Source organism: Crinia signifera, chromosome 6 (assembly GCF_055691185.1).
Source record: "Crinia signifera chromosome 6, ASM5569118v1, whole genome shotgun sequence".
Lineage (NCBI taxonomy): Eukaryota > Metazoa > Chordata > Amphibia > Anura > Myobatrachidae > Crinia > Crinia signifera.
This window is the reverse complement of record NC_139222.1, coordinates 218,179,166-218,197,188: the sequence shown is the minus strand read 5'-3', so window position 1 is coordinate 218,197,188 and position 18,023 is coordinate 218,179,166. Positions and strand designations below refer to the sequence as shown.

The 18,023-nt window shown below is 46.8% G+C and overlaps 10 non-coding genes and 2 pseudogenes across 10 annotated transcripts; all 12 read right to left on the bottom strand.

The window, feature by feature from the left end:
* Nucleotides 1-288: 288 nt before the first annotated feature.
* LOC146012661 (U2 spliceosomal RNA) lies at nucleotides 289-464 on the bottom strand (annotated as a pseudogene).
* Nucleotides 465-1,502: 1,038 nt separating this feature from the next.
* LOC146012747 (U2 spliceosomal RNA) lies at nucleotides 1,503-1,711 on the bottom strand (annotated as a pseudogene).
* Nucleotides 1,712-3,085: 1,374 nt separating this feature from the next.
* Nucleotides 3,086-3,276, bottom strand: LOC146012393 (U2 spliceosomal RNA). The gene has a single exon (XR_014445559.1). It is a non-coding gene; the product is annotated as a U2 spliceosomal RNA (small nuclear RNA).
* Nucleotides 3,277-4,650: 1,374 nt separating this feature from the next.
* On the bottom strand, nucleotides 4,651-4,841 carry LOC146012558 (U2 spliceosomal RNA). The gene has a single exon (XR_014445718.1). It is a non-coding gene; the product is annotated as a U2 spliceosomal RNA (small nuclear RNA).
* A 1,374-nt stretch (nucleotides 4,842-6,215) lies between these two features.
* On the bottom strand, nucleotides 6,216-6,406 carry LOC146012392 (U2 spliceosomal RNA). Its single transcript, XR_014445558.1, has one exon. It is a non-coding gene; the product is annotated as a U2 spliceosomal RNA (small nuclear RNA).
* Nucleotides 6,407-7,780: 1,374 nt separating this feature from the next.
* LOC146012604 (U2 spliceosomal RNA) lies at nucleotides 7,781-7,971 on the bottom strand. Its single transcript, XR_014445761.1, has one exon. It is a non-coding gene; the product is annotated as a U2 spliceosomal RNA (small nuclear RNA).
* Nucleotides 7,972-9,346: 1,375 nt separating this feature from the next.
* On the bottom strand, nucleotides 9,347-9,537 carry LOC146012391 (U2 spliceosomal RNA). The gene has a single exon (XR_014445557.1). It is a non-coding gene; the product is annotated as a U2 spliceosomal RNA (small nuclear RNA).
* Nucleotides 9,538-10,911: 1,374 nt separating this feature from the next.
* On the bottom strand, nucleotides 10,912-11,102 carry LOC146012390 (U2 spliceosomal RNA). The gene has a single exon (XR_014445556.1). It is a non-coding gene; the product is annotated as a U2 spliceosomal RNA (small nuclear RNA).
* Nucleotides 11,103-12,476: 1,374 nt separating this feature from the next.
* Nucleotides 12,477-12,667, bottom strand: LOC146012389 (U2 spliceosomal RNA). The gene has a single exon (XR_014445555.1). It is a non-coding gene; the product is annotated as a U2 spliceosomal RNA (small nuclear RNA).
* A 1,374-nt stretch (nucleotides 12,668-14,041) lies between these two features.
* LOC146012388 (U2 spliceosomal RNA) lies at nucleotides 14,042-14,232 on the bottom strand. The gene has a single exon (XR_014445554.1). It is a non-coding gene; the product is annotated as a U2 spliceosomal RNA (small nuclear RNA).
* A 1,374-nt stretch (nucleotides 14,233-15,606) lies between these two features.
* On the bottom strand, nucleotides 15,607-15,797 carry LOC146012386 (U2 spliceosomal RNA). Its single transcript, XR_014445552.1, has one exon. It is a non-coding gene; the product is annotated as a U2 spliceosomal RNA (small nuclear RNA).
* A 1,374-nt stretch (nucleotides 15,798-17,171) lies between these two features.
* LOC146012385 (U2 spliceosomal RNA) lies at nucleotides 17,172-17,362 on the bottom strand. The gene has a single exon (XR_014445551.1). It is a non-coding gene; the product is annotated as a U2 spliceosomal RNA (small nuclear RNA).
* Between the last annotated feature and the right edge of the window lie 661 nt (nucleotides 17,363-18,023).

The following is an 18,023-nucleotide window of genomic DNA, read 5'->3' as shown; positions in this document are numbered from 1 at the left end:
CAGGCTTCCGGTCTTTTGGCTAGGCCGCATATGCTGATATCAAGTGTAGTGTCACGTAAAAATATTTAACTGCCTCGATTCCAGAAAGTACAATTCAAGGAGTCAAGAAATAGTCACAAAATGATACACTGGAGGCAGGATTTCAAAGTATTTATGCACAAGGGTTAAACCTTGAAGCAGCAAATGCATGCATTTCTAAATACAAAGTTAGTACAAAGGTGCACAAACAATTGATACTCCAAATTAAGTGCCAGGAATGGAAATAGTCTTTTTTTGGATAACAGATTAGGAAGGTGCACCGGTCCTGGAAGTACTGCAATACCAGGTCAATGCGTGGAGTGGACAGAGCAAGCTCTTCTTCCATCTCCCTGTTCTAAAAATCCATTTAATATATGGCCCCCAGATAGGGGGCGTATCAGATATTAAACTGATAAGAACAGATGAGTTTGAAGAAACTCAGGGAGCCCGAGGTGTGCTCCCACCACCACCAGTGACGTGACTAAACGCGTGCACAGGGGGCAGCCGTACGAACGTGTGGGCCCTCTCCCAAAGGAGAAAGGCCCCATGGTTCCCCTGACCCCCCTCAACCATAAGGCCGAGGAAGGGAAAAAAGGGATCGGTGGGTCCTCTTCGCCGAAGCTCAGAGGGACCCGCGTTTCCTCCACCCCCGGAAGGGTTTCGGACGGTGGGTCCTCCGCAGCCCGTGCTTTGGAGAGACCCGACTTAGGCTTCCCTCCGCCTTGCGGCTCGGGGTTGCCCTCGAGGGAACCGGGACTCTCCCCAAAAGGTGAAGAGTCCCAGTCACGTTTGGGGAACGGAAGGCCTGTTAGGGACAGCCGCACTACCCAAATGAAAAAACGTGACAAACTAACGAAAAACGTGAAGTGCAAAACGTGCAAATCATAAAAAGAAAAGAATAAGGCCCTAGCCAGAAGGCCGGGGGGGGTGTGAAAAATTGTCCTACCCCATCCAAAAGGACAGGGTAAGGACGTGAAGCGCTAACCTAAAGGGAAGTGCGCAGTGCAAGTGCCATTCGTGCAAGGTGACTTGGGATCACCCGTGCATGTCCGGCACCCCCGAGTTTCCCCGGGGGCACAGTGCAGCCTCGGACTCCAGGCAGCCAGCCAGTCAGCGTCCGACCAAGTGTTTCTCCGTCTCAACAGCAGGCACTTTCCAGCCCCTGGCATGGGAATGGGTACTCCACTGGGCCTTTCGAAAGGCTCCCTTAGGGGCTGCACCCCCTCCGGAAGAGCAATCTACTCAGTCCCAGTGTTTCTCCGCTCCCAGGGTTAAGGTACTAAGCTGGGCCTTTCGCGGTCTCCCCATCAGAGGCTACGAACCTCTGGAACAGGAGCCATCTACTCAGTCCCAGCCTTTCTCCGCTCCCTGGGAATGGATACTAGACTGAGCCTTTCGCTGTCTCATCCTTCGGGGGCTACAAACCCCGTCAAGAGAGTCAAACTACTAAGCCCAGTGTTTCTCCCCCCCTCCTACCAGTGGGTTTACGGAGCCTCCTACCACTGGCAGAGGTGAAGATACTTAGTGAGACTTTTCACTACTCCCGGGAAAAAACAGAGGGGTCCCACACCCTCCGCCCATCAGAGCAGCTACTAAGTCTCACCTTTCTCTATTCTCTGCCAGAGGCCAGTCCATACCCAACTGATAAGAACAGATACTACACTTGATCTTAGCCAAAAGGCCGAGAAGCGATAACCCGAATGGGGTCCCAGCAAAGCGCGCGAACCGGAATTCGGCCACCAACACTGGTGCAGAAGAGATCAGCACCACGGACACATCTAACACACACACATCACTTCTATGTCGTTGCAGTCTGAAAGATACCTGGCTGTACGGCAGGTGTGAATAGGACTTGAAGTGCTGGACAGGGACCGGAGGACGAGTAGCCATCCAACTGATTTTGTGATTAGGTCGTCGGCGGGCGGGCAGGGTGCCTCAGCTGGGTAGGAGGCCAAATTTGCATGTGCTCCGCCCCGTCTGTTGACGTCGCGTCAACAGACACACACCCACTAGGCAGACGACCAACAGGCAAGCAGCAGCAGCCAGCTGTCTCCTCGCTCTTTGCTGCTGCATGCCTGTGTCCCTGACGAACTGCTGCTGAGTAAATCAATCAGCTAGCTGCTGCAGAGGAGAAGGAGGAATCTTGCACAATCAGGTGCAATGACGGCTTTCCTGTTTTGAGCCCATTCAGCAGCAGTAGTAGACAGTCAGATGGACAGGCATTCATGTGGCAGGACCCTTTGTGTGACATCACAATCTGCCCTCTATGACATCACAAGCTGCTCACTCGGAATCCGGCGGAACCTGACAGCCAGACAGTCACTTGGAACAGACAGGCAGACAGGACAGTCATGTGTAGGTGAGCTGGGTGGGCCAATGTTTTCTTTTATTGGCAGTTACCACCCAAATGATGGTCCGAAGAAGGTAAGTGATACTTTTTCTAAATCCCCCTCTCAATGATCATCAATTGTTGGGCTCGGCAAAAAAAAATGGAAGAGGAAAAAAAATTCCCAAAACAAAAGAGAGGAAAGAGGAAAAAAATTTCCCAAAACAAAAGAGAGAGAAAAGAGAGCGCAAAAAGAAAAGAAAAAAAATATAAGAGATCAAGAAAGAAAAAGCAAAAAAAAAACCAAGCCATTTCAAATGGAGAGGGAGGGGGGTCCAAAAATGCCATTGCTGTGATCCAGTTGATGTTTCCGTGGAAAGATCGTAGGTAAGTCACATAGTGTTTGCCTATTTTTTGGGAGGTCGCAGCGATTGATAAGTCATTTAATTTAGGCAGGCTTCCGGTCTTTTGGCTAGGCCGCATATGCTGATATCAAGTGTAGTGTCACGTAAAAATATTTAACTGCCTCGATTCCAGAAAGTACAATTCAAGGAGTCAAGAAATAGTCACAAAATGATACACTGGAGGCAGGATTTCAAAGTATTTATGCACAAGGGTTAAACCTTGAAGCAGCAAATGCATGCATTTCTAAATACAAAGTTAGTACAAAGGTGCACAAACAATTGATACTCCAAATTAAGTGCCAGGAATGGAAATAGTCTTTTTTTGGATAACAGATTAGGAAGGTGCACCGGTCCTGGAAGTACTGCAATACCAGGTCAATGCGTGGAGTGGACAGAGCAAGCTCTTCTTCCATCTCCCTGTTCTAAAAATCCATTTAATATATGGCCCCCAGATAGGGGGCGTATCAGATATTAAACTGATAAGAACAGATACTACACTTGATCTTAGCCAAAAGGCCGAGAAGCGATAACCCGAATGGGGTCCCAGCAAAGCGCGCGAACCGGAATTCGGCCACCAACACTGGTGCAGAAGAGATCAGCACCACGGACACATCTAACACACACACATCACTTCTATGTCGTTGCAGTCTGAAAGATACCTGGCTGTACGGCAGGTGTGAATAGGACTTGAAGTGCTGGACAGGGACCGGAGGACGAGTAGCCATCCAACTGATTTTGTGATTAGGTCGTCGGCGGGCGGGCAGGGTGCCTCAGCTGGGTAGGAGGCCAAATTTGCATGTGCTCCGCCCCGTCTGTTGACGTCGCGTCAACAGACACACACCCACTAGGCAGACGACCAACAGGCAAGCAGCAGCAGCCAGCTGTCTCCTCGCTCTTTGCTGCTGCATGCCTGTGTCCCTGACGAACTGCTGCTGAGTAAATCAATCAGCTAGCTGCTGCAGAGGAGAAGGAGGAATCTTGCACAATCAGGTGCAATGACGGCTTTCCTGTTTTGAGCCCATTCAGCAGCAGTAGTAGACAGTCAGATGGACAGGCATTCATGTGGCAGGACCCTTTGTGTGACATCACAATCTGCCCTCTATGACATCACAAGCTGCTCACTCGGAATCCGGCGGAACCTGACAGCCAGACAGTCACTTGGAACAGACAGGCAGACAGGACAGTCATGTGTAGGTGAGCTGGGTGGGCCAATGTTTTCTTTTATTGGCAGTTACCACCCAAATGATGGTCCGAAGAAGGTAAGTGATACTTTTTCTAAATCCCCCTCTCAATGATCATCAATTGTTGGGCTCGGCAAAAAAAAATGGAAGAGGAAAAAAAATTCCCAAAACAAAAGAGAGGAAAGAGGAAAAAAATTTCCCAAAACAAAAGAGAGAGAAAAGAGAGCGCAAAAAGAAAAGAAAAAAAATATAAGAGATCAAGAAAGAAAAAGCAAAAAAAAAACCAAGCCATTTCAAATGGAGAGGGAGGGGGGTCCAAAAATGCCATTGCTGTGATCCAGTTGATGTTTCCGTGGAAAGATCGTAGGTAAGTCACATAGTGTTTGCCTATTTTTTGGGAGGTCGCAGCGATTGATAAGTCATTTAATTTAGGCAGGCTTCCGGTCTTTTGGCTAGGCCGCATATGCTGATATCAAGTGTAGTGTCACGTAAAAATATTTAACTGCCTCGATTCCAGAAAGTACAATTCAAGGAGTCAAGAAATAGTCACAAAATGATACACTGGAGGCAGGATTTCAAAGTATTTATGCACAAGGGTTAAACCTTGAAGCAGCAAATGCATGCATTTCTAAATACAAAGTTAGTACAAAGGTGCACAAACAATTGATACTCCAAATTAAGTGCCAGGAATGGAAATAGTCTTTTTTTGGATAACAGATTAGGAAGGTGCACCGGTCCTGGAAGTACTGCAATGCCAGGTCAATGCGTGGAGTGGACAGAGCAAGCTCTTCTTCCATCTCCCTGTTCTAAAAATCCATTTAATATATGGCCCCCAGATAGGGGGCGTATCAGATATTAAACTGATAAGAACAGATACTACACTTGATCTTAGCCAAAAGGCCGAGAAGCGATAACCCGAATGGGGTCCCAGCAAAGCGCGCGAACCGGAATTCGGCCACCAACACTGGTGCAGAAGAGATCAGCACCACGGACACATCTAACACACACACATCACTTCTATGTCGTTGCAGTCTGAAAGATACCTGGCTGTACGGCAGGTGTGAATAGGACTTGAAGTGCTGGACAGGGACCGGAGGACGAGTAGCCATCCAACTGATTTTGTGATTAGGTCGTCGGCGGGCGGGCAGGGTGCCTCAGCTGGGTAAAAGGCCAAATTTGCATGTGCTCCGCCCCGTCTGTTGACGTCGCGTCAACAGACACACACCCACTAGGCAGATGACCAACAGGCAAGCAGCAGCAGCCAGCTGTCTCCTCGCTCTTTGCTGCTGCATGCCTGTGTCCCTGACGAACTGCTGCTGAGTAAATCAATCAGCTAGCTGCTGCAGAGGAGAAGGAGGAATCTTGCACAATCAGGTGCAATGACGGCTTTCCTGTTTTGAGCCCATTCAGCAGCAGTAGTAGACAGTCAGATGGACAGGCATTCATGTGGCAGGACCCTTTGTGTGACATCACAATCTGCCCTCTATGACATCACAAGCTGCTCACTCGGAATCCGGCGGAACCTGACAGCCAGACAGTCACTTGGAACAGACAGGCAGACAGGACAGTCATGTGTAGGTGAGCTGGGTGGGCCAATGTTTTCTTTTATTGGCAGTTACCACCCAAATGATGGTCCGAAGAAGGTAAGTGATACTTTTTCTAAATCCCCCTCTCAATGATCATCAATTGTTGGGCTCGGCAAAAAAAAATGGAAGAGGAAAAAAAATTCCCAAAACAAAAGAGAGGAAAGAGGAAAAAAATTTCCCAAAACAAAAGAGAGAGAAAAGAGAGCGCAAAAAGAAAAGAAAAAAAATATAAGAGATCAAGAAAGAAAAAGCAAAAAAAAAACCAAGCCATTTCAAATGGAGAGGGAGGGGGGTCCAAAAATGCCATTGCTGTGATCCAGTTGATGTTTCCGTGGAAAGATCGTAGGTAAGTCACATAGTGTTTGCCTATTTTTTGGGAGGTCGCAGCGATTGATAAGTCATTTAATTTAGGCAGGCTTCCGGTCTTTTGGCTAGGCCGCATATGCTGATATCAAGTGTAGTGTCACGTAAAAATATTTAACTGCCTCGATTCCAGAAAGTACAATTCAAGGAGTCAAGAAATAGTCACAAAATGATACACTGGAGGCAGGATTTCAAAGTATTTATGCACAAGGGTTAAACCTTGAAGCAGCAAATGCATGCATTTCTAAATACAAAGTTAGTACAAAGGTGCACAAACAATTGATACTCCAAATTAAGTGCCAGGAATGGAAATAGTCTTTTTTTGGATAACAGATTAGGAAGGTGCACCGGTCCTGGAAGTACTGCAATACCAGGTCAATGCGTGGAGTGGACAGAGCAAGCTCTTCTTCCATCTCCCTGTTCTAAAAATCCATTTAATATATGGCCCCCAGATAGGGGGCGTATCAGATATTAAACTGATAAGAACAGATACTACACTTGATCTTAGCCAAAAGGCCGAGAAGCGATAACCCGAATGGGGTCCCAGCAAAGCGCGCGAACCGGAATTCGGCCACCAACACTGGTGCAGAAGAGATCAGCACCACGGACACATCTAACACACACACATCACTTCTATGTCGTTGCAGTCTGAAAGATACATGGCTGTACGGCAGGTGTGAATAGGACTTGAAGTGCTGGACAGGGACCGGAGGACGAGTAGCCATCCAACTGATTTTGTGATTAGGTCGTCGGCGGGCGGGCAGGGTGCCTCAGCTGGGTAGGAGGCCAAATTTGCATGTGCTCCGCCCCGTCTGTTGACGTCGCGTCAACAGACACACACCCACTAGGCAGACGACCAACAGGCAAGCAGCAGCAGCCAGCTGTCTCCTCGCTCTTTGCTGCTGCATGCCTGTGTCCCTGACGAACTGCTGCTGAGTAAATCAATCAGCTAGCTGCTGCAGAGGAGAAGGAGGAATCTTGCACAATCAGGTGCAATGACGGCTTTCCTGTTTTGAGCCCATTCAGCAGCAGTAGTAGACAGTCAGATGGACAGGCATTCATGTGGCAGGACCCTTTGTGTGACATCACAATCTGCCCTCTATGACATCACAAGCTGCTCACTCGGAATCCGGCTGAACCTGACAGCCAGACAGTCACTTGGAACAGACAGGCAGACAGGACAGTCATGTGTAGGTGAGCTGGGTGGGCCAATGTTTTCTTTTATTGGCAGTTACCACCCAAATGATGGTCCGAAGAAGGTAAGTGATACTTTTTCTAAATCCCCCTCTCAATGATCATCAATTGTTGGGCTCGGCAAAAAAAAATGGAAGAGGAAAAAAAATTCCCAAAACAAAAGAGAGGAAAGAGGAAAAAAATTTCCCAAAACAAAAGAGAGAGAAAAGAGAGTGCAAAAAGAAAAGAAAAAAAATATAAGAGATCAAGAAAGAAAAAGCAAAAAAAAAACCAAGCCATTTCAAATGGAGAGGGAGGGGGGTCCAAAAATGCCATTGCTGTGATCCAGTTGATGTTTCCGTGGAAAGATCGTAGGTAAGTCACATAGTGTTTGCCTATTTTTTGGGAGGTCGCAGCGATTGATAAGTCATTTAATTTAGGCAGGCTTCCGGTCTTTTGGCTAGGCCGCATATGCTGATATCAAGTGTAGTGTCACGTAAAAATATTTAACTGCCTCGATTCCAGAAAGTACAATTCAAGGAGTCAAGAAATAGTCACAAAATGATACACTGGAGGCAGGATTTCAAAGTATTTATGCACAAGGGTTAAACCTTGAAGCAGCAAATGCATGCATTTCTAAATACAAAGTTAGTACAAAGGTGCACAAACAATTGATACTCCAAATTAAGTGCCAGGAATGGAAATAGTCTTTTTTTGGATAACAGATTAGGAAGGTGCACCGGTCCTGGAAGTACTGCAATAAAAGGTCAATGCGTGGAGTGGACAGAGCAAGCTCTTCTTCCATCTCCCTGTTCTAAAAATCCATTTAATATATGGCCCCCAGATAGGGGGCGTATCAGATATTAAACTGATAAGAACAGATACTACACTTGATCTTAGCCAAAAGGCCGAGAAGCGATAACCCGAATGGGGTCCCAGCAAAGCGCGCGAACCGGAATTCGGCCACCAACACTGGTGCAGAAGAGATCAGCACCACGGACACATCTAACACACACACATCACTTCTATGTCGTTGCAGTCTGAAAGATACCTGGCTGTACGGCAGGTGTGAATAGGACTTGAAGTGCTGGACAGGGACCGGAGGACGAGTAGCCATCCAACTGATTTTGTGATTAGGTCGTCGGCGGGCGGGCAGGGTGCCTCAGCTGGGTAGGAGGCCAAATTTGCATGTGCTCCGCCCCGTCTGTTGACGTCGCGTCAACAGACACACACCCACTAGGCAGACGACCAACAGGCAAGCAGCAGCAGCCAGCTGTCTCCTCGCTCTTTGCTGCTGCATGCCTGTGTCCCTGACGAACTGCTGCTGAGTAAATCAATCAGCTAGCTGCTGCAGAGGAGAAGGAGGAATCTTGCACAATCAGGTGCAATGACGGCTTTCCTGTTTTGAGCCCATTCAGCAGCAGTAGTAGACAGTCAGATGGACAGGCATTCATGTGGCAGGACCCTTTGTGTGACATCACAATCTGCCCTCTATGACATCACAAGCTGCTCACTCGGAATCCGGCGGAACCTGACAGCCAGACAGTCACTTGGAACAGACAGGCAGACAGGACAGTCATGTGTAGGTGAGCTGGGTGGGCCAATGTTTTCTTTTATTGGCAGTTACCACCCAAATGATGGTCCGAAGAAGGTAAGTGATACTTTTTCTAAATCCCCCTCTCAATGATCATCAATTGTTGGGCTCGGCAAAAAAAAATGGAAGAGGAAAAAAAATTCCCAAAACAAAAGAGAGGAAAGAGGAAAAAAAATTCCCAAAACAAAAGAGAGAGAAAAGAGAGCGCAAAAAGAAAAGAAAAAAAATATAAGAGATCAAGAAAGAAAAAGCAAAAAAAAAAACCAAGCCATTTCAAATGGAGAGGGAGGGGGGTCCAAAAATGCCATTGCTGTGATCCAGTTGATGTTTCCGTGGAAAGATCGTAGGTAAGTCACATAGTGTTTGCCTATTTTTTGGGAGGTCGCAGCGATTGATAAGTCATTTAATTTAGGCAGGCTTCCGGTCTTTTGGCTAGGCCGCATATGCTGATATCAAGTGTAGTGTCACGTAAAAATATTTAACTGCCTCGATTCCAGAAAGTACAATTCAAGGAGTCAAGAAATAGTCACAAAATGATACACTGGAGGCAGGATTTCAAAGTATTTATGCACAAGGGTTAAACCTTGAAGCAGCAAATGCATGCATTTCTAAATACAAAGTTAGTACAAAGGTGCACAAACAATTGATACTCCAAATTAAGTGCCAGGAATGGAAATAGTCTTTTTTTGGATAACAGATTAGGAAGGTGCACCGGTCCTGGAAGTACTGCAATACCAGGTCAATGCGTGGAGTGGACAGAGCAAGCTCTTCTTCCATCTCCCTGTTCTAAAAATCCATTTAATATATGGCCCCCAGATAGGGGGCGTATCAGATATTAAACTGATAAGAACAGATACTACACTTGATCTTAGCCAAAAGGCCGAGAAGCGATAACCCGAATGGGGTCCCAGCAAAGCGCGCGAACCGGAATTCGGCCACCAACACTGGTGCAGAAGAGATCAGCACCACGGACACATCTAACACACACACATCACTTCTATGTCGTTGCAGTCTGAAAGATACCTGGCTGTACGGCAGGTGTGAATAGGACTTGAAGTGCTGGACAGGGACCGGAGGACGAGTAGCCATCCAACTGATTTTGTGATTAGGTCGTCGGCGGGCGGGCAGGGTGCCTCAGCTGGGTAGGAGGCCAAATTTGCATGTGCTCCGCCCCGTCTGTTGACGTCGCGTCAACAGACACACACCCACTAGGCAGACGACCAACAGGCAAGCAGCAGCAGCCAGCTGTCTCCTCGCTCTTTGCTGCTGCATGCCTGTGTCCCTGACGAACTGCTGCTGAGTAAATCAATCAGCTAGCTGCTGCAGAGGAGAAGGAGGAATCTTGCACAATCAGGTGCAATGACGGCTTTCCTGTTTTGAGCCCATTCAGCAGCAGTAGTAGACAGTCAGATGGACAGGCATTCATGTGGCAGGACCCTTTGTGTGACATCACAATCTGCCCTCTATGACATCACAAGCTGCTCACTCGGAATCCGGCGGAACCTGACAGCCAGACAGTCACTTGGAACAGACAGGCAGACAGGACAGTCATGTGTAGGTGAGCTGGGTGGGCCAATGTTTTCTTTTATTGGCAGTTACCACCCAAATGATGGTCCGAAGAAGGTAAGTGATACTTTTTCTAAATCCCCCTCTCAATGATCATCAATTGTTGGGCTCGGCAAAAAAAAATGGAAGAGGAAAAAAAATTCCCAAAACAAAAGAGAGGAAAGAGGAAAAAAAATTCCCAAAACAAAAGAGAGAGAAAAGAGAGCGCAAAAAGAAAAGAAAAAAAATATAAGAGATCAAGAAAGAAAAAGCAAAAAAAAAACCAAGCCATTTCAAATGGAGAGGGAGGGGGGTCCAAAAATGCCATTGCTGTGATCCAGTTGATGTTTCCGTGGAAAGATCGTAGGTAAGTCACATAGTGTTTGCCTATTTTTTGGGAGGTCGCAGCGATTGATAAGTCATTTAATTTAGGCAGGCTTCCGGTCTTTTGGCTAGGCCGCATATGCTGATATCAAGTGTAGTGTCACGTAAAAATATTTAACTGCCTCGATTCCAGAAAGTACAATTCAAGGAGTCAAGAAATAGTCACAAAATGATACACTGGAGGCAGGATTTCAAAGTATTTATGCACAAGGGTTAAACCTTGAAGCAGCAAATGCATGCATTTCTAAATACAAAGTTAGTACAAAGGTGCACAAACAATTGATACTCCAAATTAAGTGCCAGGAATGGAAATAGTCTTTTTTTGGATAACAGATTAGGAAGGTGCACCGGTCCTGGAAGTACTGCAATACCAGGTCAATGCGTGGAGTGGACAGAGCAAGCTCTTCTTCCATCTCCCTGTTCTAAAAATCCATTTAATATATGGCCCCCAGATAGGGGGCGTATCAGATATTAAACTGATAAGAACAGATACTACACTTGATCTTAGCCAAAAGGCCGAGAAGCGATAACCCGAATGGGGTCCCAGCAAAGCGCGCGAACCGGAATTCGGCCACCAACACTGGTGCAGAAGAGATCAGCACCACGGACACATCTAACACACACACATCACTTCTATGTCGTTGCAGTCTGAAAGATACCTGGCTGTACGGCAGGTGTGAATAGGACTTGAAGTGCTGGACAGGGACCGGAGGACGAGTAGCCATCCAACTGATTTTGTGATTAGGTCGTCGGCGGGCGGGCAGGGTGCCTCAGCTGGGTAGGAGGCCAAATTTGCATGTGCTCCGCCCCGTCTGTTGATGTCGCGTCAACAGACACACACCCACTAGGCAGACGACCAACAGGCAAGCAGCAGCAGCCAGCTGTCTCCTCGCTCTTTGCTGCTGCATGCCTGTGTCCCTGACGAACTGCTGCTGAGTAAATCAATCAGCTAGCTGCTGCAGAGGAGAAGGAGGAATCTTGCACAATCAGGTGCAATGACGGCTTTCCTGTTTTGAGCCCATTCAGCAGCAGAAGTAGACAGTCAGATGGACAGGCATTCATGTGGCAGGACCCTTTGTGTGACATCACAATCTGCCCTCTATGACATCACAAGCTGCTCACTCGGAATCCGGCGGAACCTGACAGCCAGACAGTCACTTGGAACAGACAGGCAGACAGGACAGTCATGTGTAGGTGAGCTGGGTGGGCCAATGTTTTCTTTTATTGGCAGTTACCACCCAAATGATGGTCCGAAGAAGGTAAGTGATACTTTTTCTAAATCCCCCTCTCAATGATCATCAATTGTTGGGCTCGGCAAAAAAAAATGGAAGAGGAAAAAAAATTCCCAAAACAAAAGAGAGGAAAGAGGAAAAAAATTTCCCAAAACAAAAGAGAGAGAAAAGAGAGCGCAAAAAGAAAAGAAAAAAAATATAAGAGATCAAGAAAGAAAAAGCAAAAAAAAAACCAAGCCATTTCAAATGGAGAGGGAGGGGGGTCCAAAAATGCCATTGCTGTGATCCAGTTGATGTTTCCGTGGAAAGATCGTAGGTAAGTCACATAGTGTTTGCCTATTTTTTGGGAGGTCGCAGCGATTGATAAGTCATTTAATTTAGGCAGGCTTCCGGTCTTTTGGCTAGGCCGCATATGCTGATATCAAGTGTAGTGTCACGTAAAAATATTTAACTGCCTCGATTCCAGAAAGTACAATTCAAGGAGTCAAGAAATAGTCACAAAATGATACACTGGAGGCAGGATTTCAAAGTATTTATGCACAAGGGTTAAACCTTGAAGCAGCAAATGCATGCATTTCTAAATACAAAGTTAGTACAAAGGTGCACAAACAATTGATACTCCAAATTAAGTGCCAGGAATGGAAATAGTCTTTTTTTGGATAACAGATTAGGAAGGTGCACCGGTCCTGGAAGTACTGCAATACCAGGTCAATGCGTGGAGTGGACAGAGCAAGCTCTTCTTCCATCTCCCTGTTCTAAAAATCCATTTAATATATGGCCCCCAGATAGGGGGCGTATCAGATATTAAACTGATAAGAACAGATACTACACTTGATCTTAGCCAAAAGGCCGAGAAGCGATAACCCGAATGGGGTCCCAGCAAAGCGCGCAAACCGGAATTCGGCCACCAACACTGGTGCAGAAGAGATCAGCACCACGGACACATCTAACACACACACATCACTTCTATGTCGTTGCAGTCTGAAAGATACCTGGCTGTACGGCAGGTGTGAATAGGACTTGAAGTGCTGGACAGGGACCGGAGGACGAGTAGCCATCCAACTGATTTTGTGATTAGGTCGTCGGCGGGCGGGCAGGGTGCCTCAGCTGGGTAGGAGGCCAAATTTGCATGTGCTCCGCCCCGTCTGTTGACGTCGCGTCAACAGACACACACCCACTAGGCAGACGACCAACAGGCAAGCAGCAGCAGCCAGCTGTCTCCTCGCTCTTTGCTGCTGCATGCCTGTGTCCCTGACGAACTGCTGCTGAGTAAATCAATCAGCTAGCTGCTGCAGAGGAGAAGGAGGAATCTTGCACAATCAGGTGCAATGACGGCTTTCCTGTTTTGAGCCCATTCAGCAGCAGTAGTAGACAGTCAGATGGACAGGCATTCATGTGGCAGGACCCTTTGTGTGACATCACAATCTGCCCTCTATGACATCACAAGCTGCTCACTCGGAATCCGGCGGAACCTGACAGCCAGACAGTCACTTGGAACAGACAGGCAGACAGGACAGTCATGTGTAGGTGAGCTGGGTGGGCCAATGTTTTCTTTTATTGGCAGTTACCACCCAAATGATGGTCCGAAGAAGGTAAGTGATACTTTTTCTAAATCCCCCTCTCAATGATCATCAATTGTTGGGCTCGGCAAAAAAAAATGGAAGAGGAAAAAAAATTCCCAAAACAAAAGAGAGGAAAGAGGAAAAAAATTTCCCAAAACAAAAGAGAGAGAAAAGAGAGCGCAAAAAGAAAAGAAAAAAAATATAAGAGATCAAGAAAGAAAAAGCAAAAAAAAAACCAAGCCATTTCAAATGGAGAGGGAGGGGGGTCCAAAAATGCCATTGCTGTGATCCAGTTGATGTTTCCGTGGAAAGATCGTAGGTAAGTCACATAGTGTTTGCCTATTTTTTGGGAGGTCGCAGCGATTGATAAGTCATTTAATTTAGGCAGGCTTCCGGTCTTTTGGCTAGGCCGCATATGCTGATATCAAGTGTAGTGTCACGTAAAAATATTTAACTGCCTCGATTCCAGAAAGTACAATTCAAGGAGTCAAGAAATAGTCACAAAATGATACACTGGAGGCAGGATTTCAAAGTATTTATGCACAAGGGTTAAACCTTGAAGCAGCAAATGCATGCATTTCTAAATACAAAGTTAGTACAAAGGTGCACAAACAATTGATACTCCAAATTAAGTGCCAGGAATGGAAATAGTCTTTTTTTGGATAACAGATTAGGAAGGTGCACCGGTCCTGGAAGTACTGCAATACCAGGTCAATGCGTGGAGTGGACAGAGCAAGCTCTTCTTCCATCTCCCTGTTCTAAAAATCCATTTAATATATGGCCCCCAGATAGGGGGCGTATCAGATATTAAACTGATAAGAACAGATACTACACTTGATCTTAGCCAAAAGGCCGAGAAGCGATAACCCGAATGGGGTCCCAGCAAAGCGCGCGAACCGGAATTCGGCCACCAACACTGGTGCAGAAGAGATCAGCACCACGGACACATCTAACACACACACATCACTTCTATGTCGTTGCAGTCTGAAAGATACCTGGCTGTACAGGAGGTGTGAATAGGACTTGAAGTGCTGGACAGGGACCGGAGGACGAGTAGCCATCCAACTGATTTTGTGATTAGGTCGTCGGCGGGCGGGCAGGGTGCCTCAGCTGGGTAGGAGGCCAAATTTGCATGTGCTCCGCCCCGTCTGTTGACGTCGCGTCAACAGACACACACCCACTAGGCAGACGACCAACAGGCAAGCAGCAGCAGCCAGCTGTCTCCTCGCTCTTTGCTGCTGCATGCCTGTGTCCCTGACGAACTGCTGCTGAGTAAATCAATCAGCTAGCTGCTGCAGAGGAGAAGGAGGAATCTTGCACAATCAGGTGCAATGACGGCTTTCCTGTTTTGAGCCCATTCAGCAGCAGTAGTAGACAGTCAGATGGACAGGCATTCATGTGGCAGGACCCTTTGTGTGACATCACAATCTGCCCTCTATGACATCACAAGCTGCTCACTCGGAATCCGGCGGAACCTGACAGCCAGACAGTCACTTGGAACAGACAGGCAGACAGGACAGTCATGTGTAGGTGAGCTGGGTGGGCCAATGTTTTCTTTTATTGGCAGTTACCACCCAAATGATGGTCCGAAGAAGGTAAGTGATACTTTTTCTAAATCCCCCTCTCAATGATCATCAATTGTTGGGCTCGGCAAAAAAAAATGGAAGAGGAAAAAAAATTCCCAAAACAAAAGAGAGGAAAGAGGAAAAAAATTTCCCAAAACAAAAGAGAGAGAAAAGAGAGCGCAAAAAGAAAAGAAAAAAAATATAAGAGATCAAGAAAGAAAAAGCAAAAAAAAAACCAAGCCATTTCAAATGGAGAGGGAGGGGGGTCCAAAAATGCCATTGCTGTGATCCAGTTGATGTTTCCGTGGAAAGATCGTAGGTAAGTCACATAGTGTTTGCCTATTTTTTGGGAGGTCGCAGCGATTGATAAGTCATTTAATTTAGGCAGGCTTCCGGTCTTTTGGCTAGGCCGCATATGCTGATATCAAGTGTAGTGTCACGTAAAAATATTTAACTGCCTCGATTCCAGAAAGTACAATTCAAGGAGTCAAGAAATAGTCACAAAATGATACACTGGAGGCAGGATTTCAAAGTATTTATGCACAAGGGTTAAACCTTGAAGCAGCAAATGCATGCATTTCTAAATACAAAGTTAGTACAAAGGTGCACAAACAATTGATACTCCAAATTAAGTGCCAGGAATGGAAATAGTCTTTTTTTGGATAACAGATTAGGAAGGTGCACCGGTCCTGGAAGTACTGCAATACCAGGTCAATGCGTGGAGTGGACAGAGCAAGCTCTTCTTCCATCTCCCTGTTCTAAAAATCCATTTAATATATGGCCCCCAGATAGGGGGCGTATCAGATATTAAACTGATAAGAACAGATACTACACTTGATCTTAGCCAAAAGGCCGAGAAGCGATAACCCGAATGGGGTCCCAGCAAAGCGCGCGAACCGGAATTCGGCCACCAACACTGGTGCAGAAGAGATCAGCACCACGGACACATCTAACACACACACATCACTTCTATGTCGTTGCAGTCTGAAAGATACCTGGCTGTACGGCAGGTGTGAATAGGACTTGAAGTGCTGGACAGGGACCGGAGGACTAGTAGCCATCCAACTGATTTTGTGATTAGGTCGTCGGCGGGCGGGCAGGGTGCCTCAGCTGGGTAGGAGGCCAAATTTGCATGTGCTCCGCCCCGTCTGTTGACGTCGCGTCAACAGACACACACCCACTAGGCAGACGACCAACAGGCAAGCAGCAGCAGCCAGCTGTCTCCTCGCTCTTTGCTGCTGCATGCCTGTGTCCCTGACGAACTGCTGCTGAGTAAATCAATCAGCTAGCTGCTGCAGAGGAGAAGGAGGAATCTTGCACAATCAGGTGCAATGACGGCTTTCCTGTTTTGAGCCCATTCAGCAGCAGTAGTAGACAGTCAGATGGACAGGCATTCATGTGGCAGGACCCTTTGTGTGACATCACAATCTGCCCTCTATGACATCACAAGCTGCTCACTCGGAATCCGGCGGAACCTGACAGCCAGACAGTCACTTGGAACAGACAGGCAGACAGGACAGTCATGTGTAGGTGAGCTGGGTGGGCCAATGTTTTCTTTTATTGGCAGTTACCACCCAAATGATGGTCCGAAGAAGGTAAGTGATACTTTTTCTAAATCCCCCTCTCAATGATCATCAATTGTTGGGCTCGGCAAAAAAAAATGGAAGAGGAAAAAAAATTCCCAAAACAAAAGAGAGGAAAGAGGAAAAAAAATTCACAAAACAAAAGAGAGAGAAAAGAGAGCGCAAAAAGAAAAGAAAAAAAATATAAGAGATCAAGAAAGAAAAAGCAAAAAAAAAACCAAGCCATTTCAAATGGAGAGGGAGGGGGGTCCAAAAATGCCATTGCTGTGATCCAGTTGATGTTTCCGTGGAAAGATCGTAGGTAAGTCACATAGTGTTTGCCTATTTTTTGGGAGGTCGCAGCGATTGATAAGTCATTTAATTTAGGCAGGCTTCCGGTCTTTTGGCTAGGCCGCATATGCTGATATCAAGTGTAGTGTCACGTAAAAATATTTAACTGCCTCGATTCCAGAAAGTACAATTCAAGGAGTCAAGAAATAGTCACAAAATGATACACTGGAGGCAGGATTTCAAAGTATTTATGCACAAGGGTTAAACCTTGAAGCAGCAAATGCATGCATTTCTAAATACAAAGTTAGTACAAAGGTGCACAAACAATTGATACTCCAAATTAAGTGCCAGGAATGGAAATAGTCTTTTTTTGGATAACAGATTAGGAAGGTGCACCGGTCCTGGAAGTACTGCAATACCAGGTCAATGCGTGGAGTGGACAGAGCAAGCTCTTCTTCCATCTCCCTGTTCTAAAAATCCATTTAATATATGGCCCCCAGATAGGGGGCGTATCAGATATTAAACTGATAAGAACAGATACTACACTTGATCTTAGCCAAAAGGCCGAGAAGCGATAACCCGAATGGGGTCCCAGCAAAGCGCGCGAACCGGAATTCGGCCACCAACACTGGTGCAGAAGAGATCAGCACCACGGACACATCTAACACACACACATCACTTCTATGTCGTTGCAGTCTGAAAGATACCTGGCTGTACGGCAGGTGTGAATAGGACTTGAAGTGCTGGACAGGGACCGGAGGACGAGTAGCCATCCAACTGATTTTGTGATTAGGTCGTCGGCGGGCGGGCAGGGTGCCTCAGCTGGGTAGGAGGCCAAATTTGCATGTGCTCCGCCCCGTCTGTTGACGTCGCGTCAACAGACACACACCCACTAGGCAGACGACCAACAGGCAAGCAGCAGCAGCCAGCTGTCTCCTCGCTCTTTGCTGCTGCATGCCTGTGTCCCTGACGAACTGCTGCTGAGTAAATCAATCAGCTAGCTGCTGCAGAGGAGAAGGAGGAATCTTGCACAATCAGGTGCAATGACGGCTTTCCTGTTTTGAGCCCATTCAGCAGCAGTAGTAGACAGTCAGATGGACAGGCATTCATGTGGCAGGACCCTTTGTGTGACATCACAATCTGCCCTCTATGACATCACAAGCTGCTCACTCGGAATCCGGCGGAACCTGACAGCCAGACAGTCACTTGGAACAGACAGGCAGACAGGACAGTCATG